This window comes from Balaenoptera physalus (assembly GCF_965194825.1).
Source record: "Balaenoptera physalus genome assembly, chromosome: 2".
NCBI classification, from domain to species: Eukaryota; Metazoa; Chordata; class Mammalia; order Artiodactyla; family Balaenopteridae; genus Balaenoptera; species Balaenoptera physalus.
The window spans coordinates 4,467,990-4,491,207 of NC_138883.1; the positions used below are offsets into that span (position 1 = coordinate 4,467,990).

At 35.3% G+C, this 23,218-nt stretch overlaps 1 long non-coding RNA gene across 5 annotated transcripts in view; it reads right to left on the minus strand.

Moving 5' to 3' along the window:
- LOC309654395 overlaps window positions 1-23,218 on the minus strand; it is a 44,202-nt gene that overhangs the window by 5,820 nt on the left and 15,164 nt on the right. For all 5 annotated transcript variants that reach the window (XR_014260212.1, XR_014260213.1, XR_014260214.1 and 2 more), the window contains exon 2: window positions 7,481-22,696. This is a non-coding gene — a long non-coding RNA (uncharacterized lncRNA). The remainder of the gene's footprint in view (window positions 1-7,480; window positions 22,697-23,218) is intronic.

Below are 23,218 nucleotides of genomic sequence, written 5' to 3' on the forward strand. Positions count from 1 at the left end.
GGGATTCAGAGCGCCGCCTAAACGAGCTCCAGAGACGGGCGCGAGCCGCGGCTAAAAGCGCGGACCCCAGAGACGGGCGTGAGACGCTAAGGCTGCTGCTGCCGCCACCAAGAAGCCTGTGTGCGAGCACAGGTCACTACCCACACCGCCCCTCCCGGGAGCCGGTGCAGCCCGCCACCGCCAGGGTCCCGATTCAGGGACAACGTTCCCGGGAGAACGCACGGCGCGCCTCAGGCTGGTGCAACGTCACGACACCTCTGACGCCGAAGGCTCGCCCCACCTCCTCCGTGCCCCTCCCTCCCCGCGGCCTGAGTGAGCCAGAGCCCCTGAAGCAGCTGCTCCTTTAACCCCGTCCTGTCTGAGCAAAGAACAGACGCCCTCAGGCGACCTACACGCAGAGGCGGGGCCACATCCAAAGCTGAACCCCGGGAGCTGTGCGAACAAAGAAGAGAAAGGGAAGTCTCTCCCAGCAGCCTCAGGAGCAGCAGATTAAATCTCCACAATCAACTTTATGTACCCTGCATCTGTGGAATACCTGAATAGACAACAAATCATCCCAAATTGAGGAGGTGGACTTTGGGAGCAATGATATATATATATTTCCCCCCTTTTTCTCTTTTCTTGAGTGTCTATGTGTATGCTTCTGTGTGTGATTTGGTCTCTATAGCTTTGCTTTTACCATTTGTCCTAGGGTTCTGTCTGTCCATTTCTTTTTTTTTTTTAGTATAGTTTTTAGCACTTGTTATCATTGGTGGATTTGATTTTTGGTTTGGTTGCTCCCTTCTTTCTTTCTTTCCTTTTTTATTACTTTAAAAAATTTTTTTAATAATTATTTTTTATTTTAATAACTATTTTACTTTATTTTATTTTATCTTCTTCTTCCTTTCTTTCTTTTTTTTTCTCCCTTTTATTCTGAGTCATGTGGATGACAGGCTCTTGATACTCCAGCCAGGCATCAGGGCTGTGCCTCTGAGGTGGGAGAGCCAAGATCAGGACATTGGTCCACAAAGGACCTTCCAGCTCCACGTAATATCAAACGGCGAAAATCTCCCAGAGATCTCCATCTCAACGTCAAGACGCAGCTCCACTCAAAAGACCAGCAAGTTACAGTGCTGGACACCCCATGCCAAACAAATAGCAAGACAGGAACACAGCCCCGCCCATTAGCAGAGAGGCTGCCTAAAATCATAATAAGGCCACAGACACCCCAAAACACACCACCAGACGTGGACCTGCCCACCAGAAAGACAAGATCCAGCCTCATCCACCAGAACACAGGCACCAGTCACCTCCACCAGGAAGCCTACAAACCCACTGAACCAACCTTAGCCATTGGGGACAGACACCAAAAACAACAGGAACTACGAACCTGCAGCCTGTGAAAAGGAGACCCCAAACACAGTAAGTTAAGCAAAATGAGAAGACAGAGAAACACACAGCAGATGAAGGAGCAAGGTAAAAACCCACCAGACCGAACAAATGAAGAGGAAATAGGCAGTCTACCTGAAAAAGAATTCAGAATAATGATAGTAAAGATGATCCAAAATCTTGGAAATAGAATGGAGAAAATACAAGAAATGTTTAACAAGGACCTAGAAGAACTAAAGAGCAAAGAAACAGTGATGAACAACACAATAAATGAAATTAAAAATTCTCTAGAAGGGATCAATAGCAGAATAACTGAGGCAGAAGAACGGATAAGTGACTTGGAAGATAAAATAGTGGAAATAACTACCGCAGAGCAGAATAAAGAAAAAATAATGAAAAGAATTGAGGACAGTCTCAGAGACCTCTGGGACAACATTAAACTCACCGACATTTGAATTATAGGGGTCCCAGAAGAATAAGAGAAAAAGAAAGGGACTGAGAAAATATTTGAAGAGATTATAGTTGAAAACTTCCCTAATATGGGAAAGGAAATAGTTAATCAAGTCCAGGAAGCACAGAGAGTCCCATACAGGATAAATCCAAGGAGAAACACGCCAAGACACATATTAATCAAACTATCAAAAATTAAATATAAAGAAAACATATTAAAAGCAGCAAGGGGAAAACAACAAATAACACAGAAGGGAATCCCCATAAGGTTAACAGCTGATCTTTCAGCAGAAACTCTGCAAGCCAGAAGGGAGTGGCAGGACATATTTAAAGTGATGAAGGGGAAAAACCTACAACCAAGATTACCCTACCCAGCAAGAATCTCATTCAGATTTGACAGAGAAATTAAAACCTTTACAGATAAGCAAAAGCTAAGAGAATTCAGCACCACCAAACCAGCTTTACGACAAATGCTAAAGGAACTTCTCTAGGCAGGAAACACAAGAGAAGGAAAAGACCTACAATAACAAAACCAAAACAATTAAGAAAATGGTAATAGGAACATACATATCGATAATTACCTTAAATGTAAATGCATTAAATGCTCCAACCAAAAGACACAGACTGGCTGAATGCATACAAAAACAAGACCCATATATAGGCTGTCTACAAGAGACACACTTCAGACCTAGGGACACATACAGACTGAAAGTGAGGGGATGGAAAAAGATAGTCCATGCAAATGGAAATCAAAAGAAAGCTGGAGTAACAATTCTCATATCAGACAAAATAGAGTTTAAAACAAAGACTATTACAAGAGACAAAGAAGGATACTACATAATGATCAAGGGATCAATCCAAAAAGAAGATATAACAATTGTAAATATTTATGCACCCAACATAGGAGCACCTCAATACATAAGGTGCATACTAACAGCCATAAAAGGGGAAATCGACAGTAACACAATCATAGTAGGGGACTTTAACACCCCACTTTCACCAATGGACAGATCATCCAAAATGAAAATAAATAAGGAAACACAAGCTTTAAATGACACATTAAACAAGATGGACTTAATTGATATTTATAGGACATTCCATCCAGAAACAACAGAATACACTCTCTTCTCAAGTGCTCACAGAACATTCTCCAGGATAGATCATATCCTGGGTCACAAATCAAGCCTCAGTAAATTTAAGAAAATTGAAATCGTATCAAGTATCTTTTCCGACCACAACACTATGAGGCTAGATATCAATTACTGGGGGGAAAATCTGTAAAAAATACGAACATATGGAGGCTAAACAATACACTACTTAATAACCAAAAGATCACTGAAGAAATCAAAGAGGAAATCAAAAAATACCTAGAAACAAATGACAATGAAAACACGATGACCCAAAACCTATTGGATGCAGCAAAACCAGTTCTAAGAAGGAAGTTTATAGCAATAAAATCCTACGTTAAGAAACAAGAAACATCTCAAAGAAACAACCTAACCTTCCACCTAAAACAATTAGAGAAAAAAACAAAAAAAACCCCAAAGTTAGCAGAAGGAAAGAAATCATAAAGATCAGATCAGAAATAAATGAAAAAGAAATGAAGGAAATGATAGCAAAGATCAATAAAACTAAAAGCTGGTTCTTTGAGAAGATAAACAAAATTGATAAACCATTAGCCAGACTCATCAAGAAAAAAAGGGAGAAGACTCAAATCAATAGAATTAGAAATGAAAAAGGAGAAGTAACAACTGACACTGCAGAAATAAAAGGATCATGAGCGATTACTACAAGCAACTATATGCCAATAAAATGGACAATCTGGAAGAAATGGACAAATTCTTAGAAATGCACAACCTTCCGAGACTGACCCAGAAAGAAATGGAAAATATGAACAGACCAATCACAAGCACTGAAATTGAAACTGCGATTAAAAATCTTCCAGCAAACAAAAGCCCAGGACCGGTTGGCTTCAGAGGCGAATTCTATCAAACATTTAGAGAAGAGCTAACACCTATCCTTCTCAAACTCCTCCAAAATATAGCTGAGGGAGGAACACTCCCAAACTCATTCTATGAGGCCACCATCACCCTGATACCAAAACCAGACAAAGATGTCACAACGAAAGAAAAATACAGGCCAATATCACTGATGAACATAGATGCAAAAATCCTCAACAAAATACTAGCAAACAGAATCTAACAGCACATTAAAAGGATCATACACCATTATCAAGTGGGGTTTATCCCAGGAACGCAAGGATTCTTCAATATACGCAAATCAATCAATGTGATACACCATATTAACAAACTGAAGGAGAAAAACCATATGATCATCTCAAGAGACGCAGAGAAAGCTTTCGACAAAATTCAACACCCATTTATGATAAAAACCCTCCAGAAAGTAGGCACAGAGGGAACTTACCTCAACATAATAAAGGCCATATATGATAAACCCACAGCCAACATTGTCCTCAATGGTGAAAAACTGAAACCATTTCCACTAAGATCAGGAACAACACAAGGTTGCCCACTCTCACCACTATTATTCAACATAGTTTTGGAATTGTTAGCCACAGCATTCAGAGAAGAAAAAGAAATAAAAGGAATCCAAATTGGAAAAGAAGAAGTAAAGCTGTCACTCTTTGCAGATGACATGATACTATACAAAGAGAATCCTAAAGATGCTACCAGAAAACTACTAGAGCTAATCAACGAATTTGGTAAAGTAGCAGGATACAAAATTAATGCACAGAAATCTCTTGCATTCCTATACACTACTGATGAAAAATCTGAAAGTGAAATTAAGAAAACACTCCCACTTACCATTGCAACAAAAAGAATAAAATATCTAGGAATAAACCTAGCTAAGGAGACAAAAGACCTGTATGCAGAAAATTATAAGACACTGATGAAAGACATTAAAGATGGTACAAACAGATGGAGAGATATACCATGTTTTTGGATTGGAAGAATCAACATTGTGAAAATGACTCTACTACCCAAAGCAATCTACAGATTCAATGCAATCCCTATCAAACTACCACTGGCATTTTTCACAGAACTAGAACAAAAATTTTCACAATTTGTATGGAAACACAGAAGACCCCCAATAGCCAAAGCAATCTTGAGAAAGAAAAACGGAGCTAGAGGAATCCGGCTCCCTGACTTCAGACTATACTACAAAGCTACAGTAATCAAGACAGTATGGTACTGGCACAAAAACAGAAATATAGATCAATGGAACAGGATAGAAAGCCCAGAGAAAAACTCGGCACACATGGTCACCTTATCTTTGATAAAGGAGGCAAGAATATACAATGGAGAAAAGACAGCCTCTTCAATAAGTGGTGCTGGGAAAACTGGACAACTACATGTAAAAGAATGAAATTAGAACACTCCCTAACACCATACACAAAAATAAACTAAAAATGGATTAAAGACCTAAATGTAAGGCCAGACACTATCAAACTCTTAGAGGAAAACATAGGCAGAACACTCTATGACATAAATCACAGCAAGATCCTTTTTGACACATCTCCTAGAGAAATGGAAATAAAAACAAAATAAACAAATGGGACGTAATGAAACTTCAAAGCTTTTCACAGCAAAGGAAACCATAAACAAGACCAAAAGACAACCCTCAGAATGGGAGAAAATATTTGCAAATGAAGCAACTGACAAAGGATTAATCTCCAAAATTTACAAGCAGCACATGCAGCTCAATATCAAAAAAACAAACAACCCAATCCAAAAATGGGCATAAGACCTAAATAGACATTTCTCCAAAGAAGATATACAGATTGCCAACAGACACATGAAAGAATGCTCAACATCATTAATCATTAGAGAAATGCAAATCAAAACTACCATGAGATATCATCTCACACCGGTCAGAATGGCCATCATCAAAAAATCTACAAACAATAAGTGCTGGAGAGGGTGTGGAGAAAAGGGAACCCTCTTGCACTGTTGGTGGGAATGTAAATTGATACAGCCACTATGGAAAACAGTATGGAGGTTCCTTAAAAAACTAAAAATAGAACTACCACACGACCCAGCAATCCCACTACTGGGCATATACCCTCAGAAAACCATAATTCAAAAAGAGTCATGTACCACAATGTTCATTGCAGCTCTATTTACAATAGCCAGGACATGGAAGCAACCTAAGTGTCCATCATCGGATGAATGGATAAAGAAGATGTGGCACATATATACAATAGAATATTACTCAGCCATAAAAAGAAACAAAATTGAGTTATTTGGGGTTTTTTTAACATCTTTATTGGAGTCTAATTGCTTTACAATGGTGTGTTAGTTTCTGCTTTATAACAAAGTGAATCAGTTATACATATACATATGTTCCCATATCTCTTCCCTCTTGCATCTCCCTCCCTCCCACCCTCCCTATCCCACCCCTCTAGATGGTCACAAACGACCGAGCAAATTGAGTTATTTGTAGTGAGGTGAATGGACCTAGAGTCTGTCATACAGAGTGAAGTAAGTCAGAAAGAGAAAAACAAATACCATATGCTAACACATATATATGGAATCTAAAAAACAAACAAAAAAATGGTCATGAAGAACCTAGGGGCAAGACGGGAATAAAGATGCAGGCCTACTAGAGAATGGACTTGAGGATACGGGGAGGGGGAAGGGTAAGCTGGTACAAAAAGAGAGAGTGGCATGGACATATATACAGTACCAAATGTAAAACAGATAGCTAGTGGGAAGCAGCCGCATAGCACAAGGAGATCAGCTTGGTGCTTTGTGACCACCTAGAGGGGTGGGACAGGGAGGGTGGGAGGGAGGGAGATGCAAGAGGGAAGAGATATGGGGATATATGTATATGTATAGCTGATTCACTTTGTTATAAAGCAGAAACTAACACACCATTGTAAAGCAATTATCCTCCAATAAAGATGTAAATAAATAAATAAATAAAATTAAATACTTTCCAGAATTTAATAACTAACTTTTATATAGTGTTGATCCAATTATATCTTAATGGATACTCATATTTCCAAATTAAATTAATATTATTTCTTGTCTCATATAACTGGACAATACTTCACCCTTTCATCTTTATTTACGTAACTGTATAGATTTTGTTATTGATTTTTTGTCGCAATAATACCATCAAAATTCATGAACCACAAGAGTCCAAGAACAGACTTTAGTGCATTCCTAGTCTGTCTTGAGGATCACTTCCAACAGAGACCATAGACTAGATCTCTTTCTGTACAGTACCTCAGAGCCAGATACATATCATCCATCACCCGTGATTCATACCCCACCAGCGGTCCCTTATCGGTCCAGGATTTGCCCTCTTTCTCCTCATTCATTTGCACATTCGTTGATTTTTAATTTTTAATTGCCTAATAATAATAAAATAAATTTACATGAAGCACAAAAACTCAAGAGCAAGAGTTTCAAGTATCCCTAACATCTGTACATAGAATAATTTCCCTCAGCAACTATATCTTTCATTAATCAATCTTAGTTTGCACCTATTCATTAAGGGACGTATGTGACATATGAAACCCATAGTGGGCCATGGCTAACTTCTTAGATTATACTTAATACATGTTTTTAACAAAACAATGAATATTCTTAAACAAGCCACCCACACCAAGATAAGAGCTTTGACTATTACTCACATTGGTCTCTTTGCTCCTAATACAGAATTCACAGCCATGGCAAAAGGCTTACATCAGTTCAGTTCATCCATTCTGAGTACAAGCAATGCAGATAATAAAATATTGTGACATTCTTCCCATTAATACATGGTTTTCTCATTTCATTTTCTTAATATTTAAGTACTTATTATTTTATAGTGTGATATACTTCTTTTTCTCTAAAGTAAACAAACTACTCAAACACATGACTGACTCAAAGCAAGAAGACAGCCTAATACATATAACTATCTATATCATCCTTACCCCAAAGTGTAACCTGCTTGATCCATTTATCACTTAATGAACTCTCATGGTTCTAAGTTATATTAATAGTAATTCATACCTCACCACATATTTTCATAGTTTGATATGCTTCACCTTTTTCATCTTTATACACTGACATATCTGTTTATTCTTTCATTTATTCACTTAATAAAATCAAAATCCATGAAGCACCGAAAACTGAGAATACGATCCTTGAATATTACTGAAATCTATCCATGGGCTCATTCCCACAAATGTAAACATTTAATATTTTTTTGTAATGGACCTCAGTAGTTCGTAGATGTTTTGATCATAAAATATAGTCCAGAATCGGTCCATGGTTGGCCTTTTCTTCATATAATTTGTATATTGTTTCTATATATAGCATGAACCCACCATCAGCACTACAATACTGACTAGTACTTACGTCTCCTATGTGCTCCGTCCTCATAATGAAAATAGCTTACATCGTTATCAATTAAGGAATGTGTAGGGAAAACCTAAAACAAATTTAAAGAGCTATAAAATGAATGACATGGACTCAACCTGTTTTTAAAATCATCCCAAGTGATCAAATTAATCATAATCAAATTACTCATATACTTTGGTTCCTCATCCTTAGTACAGGCCTATCCTTGTTTGATTTTGTTCATGTATGTAGCCACGTACTCATTTTAAATACACATTCCTAAACATACTGGCAGCCTACAGATCTTGGTCTTTTCAGAATGCTTAAATCAGTTCAGGTGCACCCATTTTGTAGAGTACAAAGATGATGTTAAAAGAATGAGACATTTTCTCCATTGGACCATGCTTTTCCCCTTTCGTTTACTTAGACTTTTAGATATTTATTAATTAATGTATTTGTTATTTCTTTAAAAATAAGCAACCTGGAACTTAGCACTGACACACAGCAACAGCACTAACTATTATGACATATATTTGACTTTATCGGTGATTCTCGAAACGTTGTTTCCTGATAGGCAGCATTAGCAGAACTTGGGAATGTGTTAAAAATGCAGATTAGCGGACCCTACACTAATTTTACTGAATCAGAAATGCTGAGAGTGGGACCAGCAATCCGTAGTTTAACAAGCCCTCCGGGTGATTCTGATTCTCACTCAAGAACACTGCTCTATTATTAACCTATCCCAAAGAGGTAAAACCCTTGATCTACTGGTTTCTTAATGCACTGCCATGCTTCAGAATTATATGAACAAAAATTTCTGTCTCATAACATTTTTTCTTAATTAACCCAGCTTTACTCTCTTTATCTATCTATCTATCTATCCGTCTATTGATTCTTTAATTTATTCCCTTAGAATAATGTAAGAAGTCCCCATGATCCATTTAAACCCCAGAATTAGATGCTTGAAAATTACTGAAATCTAGCTATACACTTATTCCCACAGATATATCAAATCTCCTTTTGAAATGAACTTCAGTGATGCAGAAACGAATTAATCACAAGACACATTCAGACTGAATTCCATTCACATCATGGATCCGTGCTTGACTCGTTTTCATTTAACTTCTGCATTCTTTAAAGATGTAAGAAAGAACCACCATGGGCCCACCAACCACTCCACATCCAAACACCGTAAATATCTTACATTTTCCTGTGGGTTGCTTCACTCAATTCACAGCTTAGATCTTTTCCACAGAGGAATGTTTATAAACTGTGGTGCAAACCTAATATGGAATAATAAGTAGCTGTGAAAGTGAATGTAAAACCCTCAAACTTTTAAAAAATTGTACTGAATTCGATGACTTCATAAAACTTGCCACATTGCATATCTTCAGCATATATCCATATTTGGTCTTCTTTGAATTTATTTGTCGGTAGCTACTTATTAATAGCTCTAATTTTCATTCATCCATTCTTTAATGCGTGAAAGAATCTGACAAACTATTCGTGTCGTAAACAAAATGCAAAATGTTTAACTTCCCAGAAACCAAGAGACAAATGCCTATTGTGTATATCTGTCTAATCCCCCTTATTCAAACTGGCCAGAGCTAAGATTCTTTTTTCTCAAGAGGGACACAACAGGAGTAAAACTGATGAATCACGTTTCACCATATGAACATATTCATGAACATATTCATCACTGGCCAGGTGCTTTGTCCCCTTTGATCTTATTAAGGTATTAACTTATTTATTAATTTATAATACTAAGATCAGTATCCTTGTATACAAACTCAGTTCAATAACACTCATTAATAGTAACTGCATCCAGCCCCTCACTATCATTAAGTGTCACGGGACTATATACTTTTTATTCCCAACTTTATTGAGGAGTAATTGATAAACATAGTTTGCATATATTTAAAATGTACAACATGAAGATTTGATTTATATATACACTGTGGAGTATTACCAATAGAACATTGAAGCCAAGGGCTTGATCATAACTTGTCATATGACACATTTTTGTCACTGGTTCACGTTAAGCCCTCTTTAATGTAGTAAGGGGGTTCAATTATATAAACTATTTTTTCCCATTTCTTAATTAAAAACAAAAAATGCCTGCATCCCAAAGATAACCCAGAACATAAACATCAACAATTACAAACATCTCTCTCTGGGTCTCATGATATAAAAGCCTCTACATATTTTTAATAGACTTCGGTACCTTAGAAATAGATTGGTAATAATGTTTATCACATACTCTATAGTTATTCCAGATTTGGCCCTATTTTTCCTTCATTAGTTCATACATTTGTTTAGTTATTATGGTATTGATTAACTTTTAATAAGCAATCAATATCTATGAAACTCAAAAGCCCAAAAATAAGATCCTTGGATATCCTTAACAAGTCTTTATAGGCTCATTTATATCAGAAGAATGGACTAGATTTCTTTTTGCTTTGGAGTTCGGAGTTCTAGGTAAGCATTGCTCTTCCTTGACTCACATGCCACCAGTCCTCAGTATTACTTCAGACTTCATCCTCTTTTTTTCATTCAATTATAATTTTGTTTAGAGATAAATCGTTAATTCATAATGAGAAACATATACTCATAAATTTTTCAAGTAGTTTTAATATCCCTAACATCTGTATGTAGAATCATTTTCTACAGAGAGAAAAGTCCAGATCTCTTTTGTTAATCGGCCTTGTGTTGAATGTACGGATTAGTCATCATAATTGCTTCATTTTCACGTCTAACTTTACTTATTGTTAGTCCAAGGTTAGCATGGACTAATCCCTAACATCTGTCTGTAGAATTATTTCCCTCAGCAAACCATCTCTTCCATTAATTGACCTCAATGTTTTGATTTGGATTAATAAACATAATGCTTCTTATTAATTGCATTTGGGGGCCATGGTTGGCATTCACTGATTATATTTCACATTTTTAAATAATACAATGAATACCCTTAAACAAACAACCCAAACTGAGGCAATAACTTTGACTATTACTCACATTGGTCACCATGCTCTAAACCATAGAACTTTTGATCATGGAAGAATCGTTACGCCAGCTTGAGGGGGTCCATTCTGAGGAGTACAGAGCAGAGCAGATGATTTTAAAAGGCTGAGACCTAATCAACATTGGTCCTTGTATTTCACCTTTCATTTAGTGAGTTATTTAGGAAATTGGCAACTTTCGAAAATGTTTACTTAATGTCTCCTAAGTAAACAAACAATAACGATCTTGCCACTGACACAGAATATGGACATTGCCTATTAACTACTTCACACTGCCTATAAAATCTTTAGCCAGAGGTAACACCTTGTATGATTTGTTTCCTAATAAACAGAAGTATTTTCAAAATACATTAATAGTATTTCTTGTCTTGCTACATATTTTCATAATTGGACAATGCTTAATGAACTTCATCTTTATTTATGTACGTATTTATCGATTATTTCATTGATCTGACTATAAAAATAGAGAATACATGAACGTAAACCAAAAACGAGATTCTTGTATATTCATGGCATCTGTCTATAGGATCACTTCACACAGGGCAATGGACTAGTTTCCATTTGCATCGGACCTCAGAGTTCCAGACACATATTCATCATACACGACATACATGACTACACCAATAGTCATCATCGATCCAGTATTGTCCCTCCTTTTCTTCAATCGTTTGTACATTGTCCATTGATTAATTCATTAATTCACTAATAATAATTTTTAAACCCTATTATTCACAGAAACCCAAGAAGAGCCTTGATAGCCCTAAACTGTATATAGGATAATTCTCACATCAATATATCTCTCTCATTTATTATTCTGATTTTCCTATATGCATTAATCAATATAATCAACCCCATATTTATATAATTAATTCCATATTTGTCACTGGGCTATAGTTAGCCTTACGCAATTATACTTCACATCAATACTTCATAATGATACAGTGAATATTCTTTTTTTAAAAACACTAAAATAAGACAAGAATTTTGACTATTACTCACATTGGTCTGTATGCTCCTAACACACAGGTGCAACCATAGACCTGGTACCCATGGAAGATGCTTAAATCAGCTCAGGTGTGTCCATTCTGAGGCTTACAGAGCAGAGCAGATGATAAAGATAATTGAGACCTTATTTCCACTGATCCCTGCTTTCCACCGTTCATTTAGGTATTTATATATTTTTCATGATATAGATTTTTTTTTCTCTTAACAAAGGAAACTCTCAAACTTGAAACTGATCCAGTAAATAAAACTGACTCTTATTTATCAGCCTACATGATTCTTAGCCACAGAGGTAACATCCTTGATTCATTTATTTCTTAGGAGGCATCAGTGTCTTCTTCAATTTTTATTAGTAATATTTCTTGCCTCACCACGTATGTTCATAGTTGGACAATGCTTAACATTCTTCTTTATCTATTTACTTCTATTTTATTCTACCGTCAATCCATTAGTAATAATAAATCTAAATCTATGGACTCAAAATAAGAACACAATATTTATATATTTCTGACATCTGTCTACAGCAGGGGTCTCCAACCCCCGGACTGCGGACCGGTACTGGTCCAAGGCCTGTTAGGAACCGGGCTGCACAGCAGGAAGTGAGCAGCGGGCGAGTGAGCGAAGCTTCGTCTGCCGCTCCCCATCGCTCTCCATCGCTCGCATTGCCGCGTGAACCATCTCCCAGCATGCCATCCGTGGAAAAATTGTCTTCCACGAAACCGGTCCCTGGTGCCAAAAATGCTGGGGACTGCTGGTCTACTGGATCATTTCCAAAAGAGAGATTCAACTAATTATGTTTTGTGTTGGACCCCGGAGTTCCAGACACATAGTATTCATTGTTTATAACTCATATGCCACCAGTTGTTATCACTGGTCTATGTTTCTCTTTTTCTTCATTCATTTCTGCATCAGTATTAAATAAATCAAATTAATTCACTGATAATAATATAATGAATACATGATTCCAAAACCCAAGAGCAAGATATTTGCGTATCCCAAGCATAGTATATAGAGCCATATCCCATGTAGACTTTATCTCTTTGATCAGTGAATTTCAATGTTGATTAAATAACATAATATTTCATATGATTTTTAAATTTGGACATAGTTTATTTTTATTTTATTTATTATTTTTTAAAATAATACAGTGAAACCTTTAAACAAATAACCCAAACCAAGACAAGAACTTTGACCGTTACTCACCTTTGTCTCTTTCCTGACACGGAGGCAACATGACAATCTTAATCAGCTTGGAGGAGCCAATCTGAATAGTACCAAGCAGAGAAGAAAATAAAAAGATGGAGACATTCTCTCCATTGATTCATTGTCTCCACCATCCATATACATAGTCATTTAGGTATTTATTGATTAATGGTAATTTTTACTTATTTTCCTCTTAACAAATTCAGCATCAAACTTGTAACTAACTCAGATCAGAAACTGTACATATCACTGTCTATACCATCCTTAGTCAAAGATGTAATACACTTGATCCATTTAATATTGATTTCAATTTATATTAGTATTATTTTCTTTATTATACATTTTAAAGATGAACAATACTTCAGCCTCTTCATTTTTACTTACACATTTGTTTATTTATCCTGCCATTTATTCTTTTAGAATAAGATTTTGTAAAATTCACAGACACAAAGATCAAGAACAATATCTTTGTATATTCTGACATCTGTCTATAGAATCACTTTAAACAGAAGGAATGGGCTGGATTTCTTTGTGCTGGACCTCAGAGTTTCAGACACACAAGTACTCATCGTATACAACTCATACGTCACTAGCTGTCATCATCGGTCCACGATTGGACTCTTTCTTCATTCTCATCTATATTTATTGAGCAATTCATCAATAATAATAAAATAAATATCTGTGAATCACAAATACTCAAGGACTAGATCCTTAATATCCTTAATATCTATCTATAGAATCATTTGCCTCATTGAATATTCTTCTTTCATTAATCATCTTCATTGAGGGAAATACCTATTAAGCAACATAACATCTCATGTCAATTCTATATTTATCCATAGACCATGACTAGCCTTCTTTGAATACATTTAATGCTATTTTTTATTATCACAGCGAATAAACAAACACCCAAACCAAGAGAGGAATTTGACAATTACTTACATGGACCACATGTACTTATACACAGGACAACCAGCAGAGCTCCTGGTCATGGTCAATGCTTAACCAATTCAGGTGCATCCATTCTGAGGAATACAAAGCAGAGAAGATGATAAGAGGATTGAGAGACACTCCACTGACATGTACATTTCAACTTTCACATGGTCACTTACTTAGGAAAACAGTACATTGGGGTCATGTTTATTAATTTATTCTTAAACAAAACAGCATCAAGCTTGACACAGACCAAGAATAAGAACTTTGATGGTTATTTACTGTCTGTATCATTCTCAACTAAAGATGTCAGACATTTGAGCCACTTACATTTCCTAATGAACTTCAGTATTTTCAATCAATGTTAATAGTTTTTATTGACTCACCACATATATTAAGAGTGAATATGCTTCAGCCTCTTCATCTTAACTTATTTACACTTGTACATTGATTATTTCTTTGGGCTAATTTTTATAGTATCAATAAAATCAAAGACTCATAAACACAAACCAAGAAAACTGTTCTTTTATTTTCCTAATACTTGTCAGTAATAGCATGTCAAATAGAGGTGACAAATTATACTTCTTTTTTTACTGGACCTCAGAGTTTCAGACACATAGTATTCATTATCCATGACTCATACGATATCAGTCATCATCACTGGTCCCTATATGGGCCTCTATTTCTTTATTCCCATCGGCATAGTTCATTGATTAATTCATTAAGTGACTGATATTATGTTTCACACTTTTACAATATAGTGAATAGTTGAGAAAAAAAAGCTCTCAAAGACATGAATTTAATTACTGTATTACTCACATTGGTCTATAGAGCACAGGATCGTGCAAGATGCTTAAACCCACCAGCATGCGTCCGTTCTGAGGAGTACAGAGCAGAGCAGAAAAAAAAAAAATTTGAGACGTTCTCTGAATTGGTCCTGGTTTTCCTCATTTTGTTTACTCAGACATGAAAATATTTATTCTTTTCCATAATTTATACACATATATAAGCATAAATATAAATATAATTTGATCCTTAGAAAAACGATCCTAACATCTTTCCATAAGATCACTTCAAACAGAGGCAACAGACTATACTTCGTTTCTGGTTGGACCTCAGAGTTTCAGACACTAAGTAGTCATCGTCCAGGGCTCATACTCCACCAACGGTCATCACTGGTCCACACCTGAGCCTCTGTTTCTTCATTCTCATGGACATTTTCTATGACTGGTGTTTTGGATTATATTTCACACTTTTAACAGTGCAGTGAATACCCTTAAAAAAAAACTTCTTAAACACAAGAACTTAACCTTTACTCACATTCATCTCTAGGCTCTTAACACACAGAGGAAACCACAGAAAACGCTTGAATCAGCTTGAGTGTGTCGATTCTGGGGAGTACAAGATGAGGCGGATGATTAAAAATTTAGATCTTTCAAAAGAAGATCCATCAGTCTTTGTTTACATCATTTCACTTTTTCATTTACAAAGGTATTTATTAATTTTTCCGAATATATGTACATATGAAATATATACATAGGAAACAAGATTGACATCCTCTACTGAGACAGACCCAGGCCTATAAAACTAGGTATTACTTATCAAGGTCAGTGTCTGTATGATCCTTAGGAAAAGAGGTAACACCGTTGGTCCATTTATTTCTTAACATGCATCAGTTTCCTCAGTTTATATTAAATAGTATTTCTTGCCTCTCGCGTATATTCATAGGTGGACAAAGCAAAATCCTCATTTTTATTTATTTGTATTTTGTTTATTGGCTCTATCACTGATCGATTTATATTAATAATATATAAATCCATGAGTCCAAAATTACAAGAACAGTACCCTTGTAAACTCTTAACATCGATCCACAGGATCATTTGCGAGAGAGGAAACAGATTAGATTTTGTTTTGTGTTGGACCTCAGACTTCCAGACACGTGGCATTCATCGTATAAGACTCCTAGGTCATCAGACTTCATCACTGATCTGGGGTTGGGCCACTTTTTCTTCATTCTCCTCTACAGTTGTTTATACATTAATTCAACAGTCTACTAATAAAAATTAAGTAAATATATGTGAATTACAAAAATGCAAGGAAAGGAGCCTTCAGTATCCCTATCATTTTTCTTTAGAATCATTGCCTAATTGAATATACCTTTTCCATTAATCATCATTGTTGTAAAAACAGATTAATCAACATAATGTTTCAGACACTTCCAATTTAATCGCTGGACCACAGTTGGTCTTTTTTCTTATATTTAATACATTTTGAATTATTACAGGGATACCCTGAACAAATCACCCAAACCAGGACAAGAACTTTGATTATTACTCACACTGGACTTAATGCTCCCACACAGAGATGCTCCCATGAGCTCCTGAGTTCAGGGTCCTCTTTCTGAGAAGTACAAAGCAAAACAGATATAACAAGATCAAGACATTATCTGCATTGTTCTGTGCACTCCACCTTACATTTAGTCAATCATTTAGTAATATGTTAATCTGGGATAATACTTAACAAATTTCCTCTTTAAAAAATGAATAACATCAGACTTGCTATGGACTCAGAATAAGAACGGCTCTATTAGCATGAGCCAAAGAGGTAAGGCACTCGAACCACTTATTTTTCGTAATGGTATTCAGTATTCTCAACACATTTTAACAGTTTCTATTGCCTTACCCCATATCTTAAGAGTGCATATGCTTCATGCTCGGCATCCTCACTTTTTTATATTTGTACACTGATTCTTTAATTGATCCATTTATAATAAAAGAATCAAAATTCACAAAAATAGTCTAAGAAAACAGTCCCTTTAGATTCCTCAAATCAGTCTATTGGATCTCAAACAGAGGCAACAGACTATATTTCTTACTGGGTTGGACCTCAGATTCCAGAATGAAGTAGTCATCGTCCATGACTCATACTCCACCAGCGGTCATCATCGATCCGCATGTCAGCCTCTTTTTGCTCATCCTCCTGTACATTAGCTATTAATTAATTTCTTATTCATTGATATTCATTTTAAAAACCCTATGATTCACATAAAAACAAAGAATAAGAACCTTGACTATTTTACATCTGTCCATAGAATCATTTGTCACATTGATATCTCTCTTTCATTAATTACTCTTACAATACCATAAATTGATTAATAAATACGATTGGGAATAATCCCATATTTATCGTTGGCCACGGATGGCCAATAAGTACACTTTTTAAAAAAACCTTTCGAATGAAGGCATGAACGTTATTACTCACATTGGTCTCTATACACCAAAGACGTGGAGACAACCAGAGAACGTGACCATGAAAGAATTTTCCAATCAGCTCGACTGGTCCATTCTGAGGAATATAAAGCAGAGTAGATGATGTTTTAAAAATGAGACTGGGCTTCCCTGGTGGCACAGTGGTTAAGAATCCTCCTGCCAATGCAGGGGACACGGGTTCGAGCCCTAGTCCGGGAAGATCCCACATGCCACGGAGCAACTAAGCCCGTGTGCCACAACTACTGAGCCTGCGCTCTAGAGCTCACGAGCCACAACTACTGAGCCCATGTGCCACAACTACTAAAGCCCGTGCGCCTAAAGCCCATGCTCCACAACAAGAGAAGCCACCGCAATGAGAAGCCCACGCACCACAACGAAGAGTAGCCCCCACTCGCCGCAACTAGAGAAAGCCCGCGCGCAGCAACGAAGACCCAATGCAGCCAAAAATAAATAAATTAAATAAATTTATAAAAATGAGACCTTGTCTGAATGGATTTTTCCTTTCCACATTATATTCGTTCAGTCCTTTAGGTAGTTATTAATTTTTCATAATTTAGATTTTTTTCTCTTAACAAAAGGAACCACCTCAAATTTGAGACTGACCTAGAAAATAAAATTGACTCTAATTATGAATCTATATGATCCTTAGCCAAAGAGGTGACACTCTTGATACATTTATTTCTAAAGAGGCATCAATATTTTCAATTTTTATTAATAGTAATTCTTGCCTCACCACATATGCTCACAGTTGAACAATGCTTCACTCTCTTTTTATCTGTTTATTTATTATTTCTTTAATGGTCCTTTATCTATTTATTGATACTTCTTTAATAGTAATATCATTCATCCATTCATTAACAATAATAAATTTAATCAGTGAATCCAGGGTAAGAACATGATCTCTGTATATTTCTAATATCTGTCTACAAGATCATTTCCAACACAGGTATTTGACGAATTATGTTTTGTGTTGGACCTCAAAGTTCCAGACACATATTATTCACCATCCACAACACATACACTACCAGTTATCTTCATTGGTTCAGGTTTGGCTGTCTTTTTCCTCATTCATTTATCAAGTAAATCATTAATTTATTAATAACAATAAAATAAACACATAATTCACAAAATCCAAGAACAGGATCCTTGAATATTCCCAACATCTGTCTATAGAACTATTTCACACATGGACTGATTCTCTTTATTAACCAACCTCAATGGTGCACAATACTGATGACTCAACATAATGTTTCATATCATATTTATCATTGGGCCATAGTTGACTTTTTTATTATGTTTAATACTTTTAATAATTCAATGAATACCTTTAAACAAATGACCCAACCTAAGATGACAAACTTGACCATTACTCACCTTTGTCTCTTTCTAATACAGAGGCAATAGGACAATCTTAATCACGGCAGAAGCTGAAATCAGCTGGGGCATCAATTCTGAATAGTACCAAGCAGAGCAGGTGATAAAAAGTTTGATATTTTCTCCATTGATCCATACTTTCCACCATTCATATACGTAGTCATTTAGGTATTTATTAATTTATGGTAATATTTATTTGTTGTTTCCTTAATAAAACAAACATCAAGCTTGCAACAGACTCAGATCAATAATTGACTATTACTTATCACTGTCTATATCATCCTTACTCAAAAATGCATAATACACTTGATCCGTTAATTATCCATTCTAACTTATATTAATATTATTTCTCTTTACTATGTATTTAAGTAATGAACAGTACTTAACCCTCTTCATCTTTAGTCACTTATATACTTGTTTATTCGGCCAGTAACATTTTTATAATAATATTTTTAAAAACTCGTGAACCACAAAGAATAAAACAAGGTCCCTATATATTCCTGACATCTGTCTATAGGAACACTTCCAACAGAGGAAATGGACTAGATTTCTTTTGCTGTACCTCAGAGTTTCAGACACACAGTATTCATCGTATATGACTCATATGCCATCAGTCATCATCAATGGTCCAAGCTTAGACTCTTTTTCTTTATTCTCATCTACATTTGTTTAGTGGTCACTTTATTAATTCATTAATAATAATAAAATAAATATCTGTGAATCAAAAAACTCAAGGACAAGATCTTAAATACTAACTTCTGCCTATAGAATCTTTTGCCTCATGGAATATACTTATTTCAATAATCATCCTCATTGTGGCAAATATCGATTAATCAACAGAGTTTCATGTCAATTCCATGATAATCATTAAGCCATGTTTGGCCATCTTTGAATATATTTAATAATTTTTAGTATTACACTGAATATCCTATACAAACCACCTAAACCATGAGAGAAATCTGTTGGTCACATTGGTCTTCATGCTCTTACACACAGGGGCATTCATGGAGGTCCTGATCATGGCCAAATACGTAAATCGGTTCCAGTGTATCCATTCTGAAGCATACAAAGCAGGAGCGATAATAACAACATTGAGATACTCATTATTGATCCACACATTCCACCTTCATCTGGTCAGTCATTTAGGAATATAATAAGTTCAGGTCATATTTCTTATTTTTCTCTTAGAAAAAAGAACAATATCAAACCTGGTACTACCATAGAATAAGAACTTTGCCTGTTATTCATTGTCTACATCATTCTTAGCCAAAGAAGTATGACATTTGCACCATTTACATTTCCTAATGAACTTCAGTATTTTCAATCAATATTAATAGTTTTTATTGCCTTACCACATATATTAAGAGTGAATATGCTTCAACCTCTTCATCTTAACTTATTTATACTTATACTTATTTCTTTGGGCTATTTCTTTTAAAGTAAAATCAAAATTCATGAACACAAACCAAGAAAATTGCTCTCTTCTTTTCCTAATATTTGTCTATGGTGTGATACCAAATAGAGGCAACAGATTATATTTCTTTTTTGACTGAACCTGAGTTTCAGACACGTAGTATTCATCATCCATGACTCATACGATATCAGTCATCATCATTGGTCCATACATGGGCCTCTATTTCTTCATTCTCATCTGCATAAGTTCATTGATTAACTCATTATTACTAATATTAATTCTATTCCACACTTCTAACAATACAGTGAATATTTGAGGAAAAAAAGAAGCTCTCAAAGACATGAATTTGCTTACTGCATTACTCACATTGGTCTATAGAGCACGTGACCATGAAAGATGCTTAAATCCACTAGCGTGCATCCATTCTGAGGAGTACAGAGCAGAGTAGATGATAGAAAAAAATTGAGACTTTCTCTAAATTGGTCCTTGTTTTCCTCATTTCATTTACTCAGTCACAAAGGTATTTATTATTTTCCATGATTTATACACATATATAAGCATAAATATGAATATAATGATATGATCCTTAGAAAAAGAGCGAACACCCTTGGTCCATCCATTTATTAATATGCATCAGTTTCTTCAATTTATATTAATAATACTTCTTGCCTCACCACATATACTTATGGTTGATAAGGCTTCATTCTTGTTTTTATTTAGTTATACTTTGTTTATTGGTTCTATCATTGATCTATTTATATTAATAACATAGAAATTCATGGATCCAAAATTAGAAGAACAATATCCTTGTTTATAGGGATGATTTGCAAGAGAGGAAACAGACTAGATTTTGTTTTGTGTTGGACCTCAGACTTCCAGACACGTGGTATTCATCGTATATGACTCCTACGCCACCAGATGTCATCATTGGTCCAGGTTTGCGACTCTTTTTCTTACTCCCATCTACTTCTGTTTACTGATTAATTTATCAATTTACTAATGGTAATTAAATAAATATCTGAGTCACAAAAGCTCAAGGACAAGAGCCTTCAGTATCTTTATAATTTTCTTTAGAACCACTGCCTAATTGAGTACACTTCTTTCATTAATCACCCTCATTATTCTAAAGATAGATTAATCAACAATGATTCATACATTTCCAATTTAATCACTGGACCATGGTTAGTATTTTTTCTTATAGTGAATATTATTTTTAATATTTCAAAGAATACCCTAAACAAACTACCCACAGTAAGATGAGACCACTGACTATTACTCCCGTTGGTTTCCATGTACAGGCAAATTCAGAGATTGTTGACCAAGACATATGTTTAAATCAGCTAAAGCGTGTCCATTCTAAAGCATAGAAAGCAGAGTAGATGATAACATGATTGAGATGTTTCCTCTACTGATCTTTGTATCTACATTTAATTTTCAGTGATTATGTTATATATGAATTGGGTAATATATAACTTTTTCCTAAGAAAACAAACCACATTGAACTTTCTACTAACCCAGAATAAATACTGGTCATTATTTATATTATCTATAACATCCTTAGCTAGAGGAAACACCCTTGAACCATTTATTTCTTAACTGACTTAGTGTTTCCATATTTATTAATATTATCTCTAGCCTTAAATTTCTTCATAATTGGACGATGCTTCACCCTCTTCATCTTATTCATTTACATCTGCACATTGATTCTTTATTGATTCATTTATTATAATAGAATCAAAATCCATAAACACAAAGATCCCTGAGCATGAGCTTTATAAAATAAATCCTAAATCTGTCTATAGGATCATTTCCAACAGAGGCAATAAACTAGATTTCTTTTTTATGTTGGACCTCAGAGTTCCAGACACATATTCATCATGCACGATGCATACGCCACCAGTGGTCATCATTGGCCCAGGCCTGGCCTTTTTTTTCCCCCACTGTCGTCTACCTTTGTTTAGTAATTAATTCAACAAATTCTCTAATAGGAATAAAATGAATACCTATGAAGCACAAAATACCTAGAACATAGGCCTTGAATAGTTTTACTTCTGTCTATAGAATCGTTTACTACACTGATACATCTCTTTCATTAATCACCCTCAAAGTTTCATATAGGAATTAATCAATATAATGCTGCATTATTAATCAATGGACCATGTCTGGTATTCTTTGTTTATATATCATACTTTTCAAATACAGAGTGTTTACCCATAAAAACTCACATTTGTTTCTATGTGCCAAACACAGAGACAACCAGACATCTTGTGACCTTAGATGAATCCTTAAATCAGCTCCAATGCATCCATGCTGAGAAGTACAAAGCACAGAAGGTGATTTTAAAAAATTGAGACCTTATCTGCATTGACTTTGTTCTCCACATGTCAGCTATTCAGCCTCTTAGGGATTTATTAATTTTCATAATTTACAGTGCTTCACTTATTCATATTTATTTGTTTTTATTGTCTGATTCTTTCATTTATCTGTTTATACTAATAAAATCAAAGTTCTTGAACACAAAAACCAAGAACACAATCCTTGTATATTACTAACATCTGTGAATATGGCAATTTCCAACAGAGGAAATAGACTAGATCTCTTATTGTGATGGACCTCAGAGGTCTTGACACATAGTATTCACCATCCATGACTCATACGCTACCAGTGGTCATCATTGGTCCAGGCTCAGCCCACTTTTTCTTCATTCACTTCTACATTTCTTTACCGATTTAACTTATCGATAAAGCAACAATTGTAAAATAAATATCTATGAGTCAAAAAAAACTTGAAAATAAGACATTCAAGAATCTCTACAAACATATGGACACCAAG